This window comes from Octodon degus, unplaced genomic scaffold, assembly GCF_000260255.1.
Source record: "Octodon degus isolate 3935 unplaced genomic scaffold, OctDeg1.0 scaffold00279, whole genome shotgun sequence".
NCBI lineage: Eukaryota > Metazoa > Chordata > Mammalia > Rodentia > Octodontidae > Octodon > Octodon degus.
In genome coordinates this window covers 1,941,469-1,947,476 of record NW_004524855.1, presented here as the reverse complement: position 1 = coordinate 1,947,476, position 6,008 = coordinate 1,941,469, and positions in this window count along the sequence as shown.

The following is a 6,008-nucleotide window of genomic DNA, read 5'->3' as shown; positions in this document are numbered from 1 at the left end:
CACTGTGCCAGTCTATTTCTCTTAATTGGTGAATTGAGTCCATTTACATTGATGGTTAAAATTGAGATGTATTGAATTACGATTGACATGTTATTTACCTGTTGTCCTTTACTCCTTTTTCTCCTGTGTTTACTTGCTTGCCTATTTAGTTGGCTGCTTCTGATCTCATTCGTGGAGTTCTGATCATTTTGGTCCCTCTCTAGAACTTCTTTCAGTAGCCTGTGTAGAGTTGGCTTTGTCATCATGAAATTCTTTAGCTGTTCTTTGTCATGAAAGTATTTCACTTCTCCATCAAACTTGAAAGAGAGTTTTGCAGGGTATAGTAATCTGGGCTGGAATTTGTTTTCATAGAGGACTTGAAGTACTCTGCTCCATGCTCTTCTTGCCTTTATGGTTTGAGAAGAGAAGTAGGTTGTAATTCTGATGGGTTTTCCTTGAATGTTATCTGCTTCTTTTCTCTCACGGCTTTCAATGTACTATTATTGTGCTGAATTTCTGGGATGTTGACTATTATATGTCTCAGTGTGTTTTTCATTGGGTTGAGGTTCCTTGGCGTTCTGTATGCTTCAGTTACCTGAATATCAGATTGTTTCCTCATATTTGGGAAATTTTCTGCTATTACTTCTGCCCGTATTTTTTAATGTCATTTGTATTGTCTCCTTCTTTCTCATTAATGCCTATTTGTCTCACATTGTTCATCTTTGCATCATCTTGCAGGTGATGGATTTTTTCCTGCATCCTAATTGTTTTTACGAGATCCTTTCTTTCCTTTTCACTAGCTGCACCAGCATCTTCAAGATTTGAAACTTTGTCTTCACTTTCACTTAAAAGTTTTTCAAGCTTGTGATTGAGATTTTAAATTCCTCTATATCTTTTTGATTCTGCTTCATGTGATCTATTTCTTTTCTGTATTGCTCATTCAAGGAATCCATCATTTTTCTAATCTCCTCTACTTTTTTATCAATGTCTTCTTTAGAAGTGATTATAAATTCTTTTACTGCAGTGTTTTTTGTCATATTGGTTTTCCTCCTTATGTTTCTGTAGTTGATTCTTTACTTCAGATGCCATGAGTTCTGAGAATTCTTTATTTCAGAAAAGAATTCTGCTCTGAGTTCCTCTATAACGTTCTGCTGTTCCTTATTTACTATCAACGGTATTAATTAGTATATTTGAGCTGAGCTAGTAGAAAAGAATTCCGCTCTGAATTCCTCTATGACTTTCTGTTGTTGCTTATTTACTATCGTCGCTATTAATTCATACATTTGAGCTGAGCTAGTGTCCTCTGCACTTGTTCTGGGTGGGCATTGGGTTTCCTCCATATGTTTCATCATTCGATTCTTTACTGCAGATGTTATTAATTCAGGGATTCTTTTTTCATTTCCTATCTGAGTTCCCCCATACCTTTCTGCAGCTGTTTCTTTATTTCAGAAGCTGTTGATTCATTGCTTTCAGCTGTGTGATTCCCAATTTGTTCTGTGTTAGTGTCCTCTGCACTTGTTATGAGTGGGCTTGGGTTCTGAGATTACATTTTGCTCCTTCTCATTGTCATTTTGTGTAGCACTGTCTTCTGACCTTTGTTTTAGATCTTTGGTGCAGTTATAACCTTAGCACCTACTAAAGTTCAGGTGCAGATCTACAAAGTTTAGATTTATCCAGCTGTGTCTGGCTTGGGTCTGGCTGCTGTGCTCAGCTCCTTCCTGCTGCTGCCCTTGGGGGTGAACCTGTTGTGCCCCTGTGGCAAGATGTTCTGCTCCTGGACTTGCTGGGTGGTTCTGTCCCCTACACTCTCTTCAGGGATTGCAGCTGCAGGGTTTCACCCCAGGCCTGTATGCCAGGCATGAGCTGAGTCTGGAGGGGACAAAGTGGAGTAGGGGGGAGAGGCAGCTCTCCCACACACCAGGCCTGGGCTAGGACCGGGTCTGGGGGTTCCCGGAACGTGGCAGAAATCCCTACTCAGCGGGCAGAGTATGGGAGGTGCTGCAGAGTGGTGGGAGGCATCTCAAGGGGGTTGAAGAGTGTCTCACCCACTCTGCCCCTGGGCTGGGACCTGTAGTTCCTGCCGGTGCTGGGTAGCTGGAAGCTCTCCCACACACTCACCGGCCCTCTAGCACAATGATCTTAAGGTTCATATTTGTTGGAACATAATATACAGTCTTGTCTTTGTTCTCAACTTGTTTGAAAATTGCTGCATTTGAGCTTGAACTTGTAGTGATCCTGCTTTCAGCCTCCCCAGCACTGGGATTATAGGTGTGCACCACCATGCCTGGACTCATTTCTCTGGCCAGCCCAGCATATCCCGGGAACAGGGACAGCACAGCATGTGGAGCTGGGGATCAAACCCTGGTCCTTGCACTTGCCAAAGCAGGCACTTAGACCACTGAGCTATCTCACCAGCCTAGTCACCTACTTCTGGAACTTCTATTTCTTAGGCCATTTCATGTGGAAAATATAATGAACATTGTTTCAGTGAGTAGAACAGGAAGGGTGAAACTGGTATATGCCCATGACTGTGTCAGTAGCTCAGTGTGGGAAGCAGGGGTGAGCGCCTGGGAGATGCGATCACCCCTCTCCGACAGCACTCATTGAGAGAGTGGCATCACCAGCTCCCTAAGTTGTAAATATCATCTTCACACTGCTCACTTCCAAATCTCTAACTCCACTTTCAAAAGTTCCCTTACAAAATTGGGGATTTAACACCTCCCTACTTGGCAGCTCCAGCTGACCTGGCATCTCTAAATAATCCTAAAACAGAATTTCGGGTCCTTTCTTTGATTAAAAAAAAAGACACTAGTTTCTCAGCCTACCATTTTGTCTCAGTAAATAACTCTGAAATCTACTTATGCAGTCAAAAACCCTACATCATTCTTGATTATATCTGCCTTACTCTCTATACCTAGTAGGTCATCAAGACCTGCTGTCCCACTTCAAACAGTATATGCCCAAGCTACCCACTGTTCTCTGCCCCCATGGACACCATTGGAGTGCCAGCACCATCCTCCGCCACCCATACTATTCAGTGGCCCCCACTAAGGTCCTTACTTCCACTTTTGTCCCCTAGCTGCCATTCTTCATGTGACCACCAAGATGAACTCTCAAAGTTAAATCACACCATTGCTTCTACTTTAATCTACAGTGTTTACCTCACTAAAAGAAAATTCTAGAGGACATCCATTACCCTCCTTAGGGACTACAGAAGACCCTACATGATTCAATGCTTTCCTTTGTGTCTTGAGTGTATCTCTTCACTATCGCTCTCCACCTCACTATGACCTCCCAGCCACCCTAGCTTCCTTGCTCTTCCTTTAACACGCTAAGTCTTAACTTCCTCAGAAACTAATCCTGCTCTTCCCTCTGCCCATAACAGTCTTCTCCCAAATGTATGCTTCATATTCAGACTTTAGTTGTGGACATTTCAGAGAAGCCTTCCTAAGCATGCTAAAGGAGTTGTCCCCAACACTGGATTAGGGTTAAGGTCAAGTAACTCTATTTCATTTATTGTATTTTAGTTTTAAAATTTGTTATTATATGTTTACAGTATATAATAATAGTGTTCCTCATAGAGAGTTGTCCATATTCAGAATGCATCTGGATACCCTTTTCATCTCTTTCCCATTACTCTTTTCCACCTCCTTGTCTTTTATTTTCTTTACAGTGCTTGTCACTACTTGATATTATCTTTTTGTTTTCTTATTGTGGATTTCACTCATCTAGAATACCAGGTGTTTTTATAAGAAAGTCTTTGCCATTTTACTGTTATATTCCCAGCAATTAAATCAGCTCCTGTCACCCATTTGACAAGCATTAGATATTTATTACTCATTGATGAAGATATAGTTTGATACTGATTTTTGAAATCAGCATCTTGGTCTCAGTTTGCATTCTTCCCTCATGAAGATGAAGGTAGTGTATATACCACTTGATTCTTCTAGAACCAAGGAAATGGTTAAGATAAATATGAAGGGGCTTTACCAATTAATATGAGAAGAATATTGGGCTCTGTGGGCAGAGAGCCAGTAGAAAGTAGCAATGACAAGCTGATGGACAAATAATTTGCTTTCATATCTATTAACTTCATGAGGACTAAGATGGGGAAAAATAAGATATACCCTTTTCCAATATAAAATTTCATCAATATAGTTTACATTACATCAAAAGAGATCTGGGGATATAGCTCAATAGCACAGTGCCTGCCTAGCAAGCATGAGGTCATGAGTTCTAATTCCCAGTACCAAAAACTAAAAAATAAAAATAGCGTAGCAAAAAGAAAGAAAGAAAGAAAATTGCTGTATTTGAAAGTCCTCTCATCTTTTTTTTTTTCAAAAGATAAAAAAAGGTCAAAACAAGATAACAGGAGAGTAAGAATAGTTAATACATTAGATATTATTGTATTTAAGCTAGCTATTCAATGTATAAGAGATAGACATTTAATTGTCCAAACTGTATTAGCACAAATCTTTCTTTTCAACTGAGAGAAATTAATAGTAATACTATCCTGTGTGTGTATATTCTTTGAAAGAATAAAAAATAGAAAAAAATACAGAATTTCACCAAACAAAATGATAAGAATTCAACAATGGTTGTTATATTGTATATTGCTGTCTTCAAATTAGTTTTTCAGATTACTAGATAAAAGCATACAAAATAGGTGAAAAAACTGAAAAGAGAAAAACAATATTTAAATACTAACTTTCAATAGAGCAGCAGAAATCAGCAGTACAATTATCCAAGCTATCCTGTGCATGAAACATATTATGTACATATATATTTTTTGCTTTTTCCTTCCTTCATTTCTCCTTTTCCCCCATCCCAGTTTCTCTTTCCTTCTGAACAATTTCTTCCCACTTGAAAATATCTATTGTACATTTTTCAGTCTTATTTGGTCTTTCACCTTCTCACAATAAGGAGACAATGTGAATGTTTGTATATGTGCATCTGGTTTATTTCACTTATGAGTGTAGTCTCAAGTTGCCTCCATTTACCTATAAAAGTCTCCAGTTTATCCAGATTTATCGATGAATAGTACTCCATTGTAGAAAAATACCACATATTTTTTATCCATCCCTCAGCTCACAGGTATTTCAGTTGTTTTCAAAATCCAGCTATTACAAACTATGTTGCTATAAATATAGTTGCACATATATCACTGTAGTATGATGTTTTTAATTCTTCTAGGAAGACACCCAGAAGGGGAACTGCTAGATGGAACCTCTAATCCCAGATTTTGAGGGGATCTCCACACTGATTTCCATAGTAGTTGCACCAGTGTACATTCCCACCAACAGTGGAGAAGGGTTCTTTTATCCTAAACAGCCCCACCAGCATTTGTCATTGGTTGACTTCTTGATCATAGTCACTCTTTCCAGGTGAGATGAAATCACAGAATTATTTTAAATTGTGTTTTTTCAATGACCAGTGATGTTCAACAGTTTTTCATATATTTATTTGCCATTTGTATTTCCTCATAAAAAGTGTATATTCATCTCAGATGCCCATATTTTGGATCTGGCCTTTAAATTTGGGAAATCTGATATTTTTAGTTCTCTATATGTTCTTGAGACATAGTAATCCTTTGTCTAAAGAACAGCTGGCTAACATATTTATCACATGGTGGAGTGTCTCCTCACTGTTAGTGATTTCTCTTGCCATTAAAAAGTCTTTTAATAACATGAAATCCCAGTTGTTGATTCTTCATGATAATTCATGGACAATCAGAGGTTTATTCACAAGTCTTTGCCTATGTTAGTATATTCAACAGTTTTACCTTATTTTATCTGCTAGCAGATTTAATATTATTTTAATGTCTAGAACTTTGGCCCATTTCAATTTTAGTTTAGTGTATGATAAAAGATATGGGTCCAATTCTAATCTTTGACATGTACAGTACCACTTTTGCCAGTATTATTTATTAAAGAGGCTATCTTTCTTTCTTCCACTGAATATGTCTGGCTCCTTTGTCAATGATAAAGTAGCTGAGTATGCCTGGAGTTGTTTTTGCATCTTTTAATCTG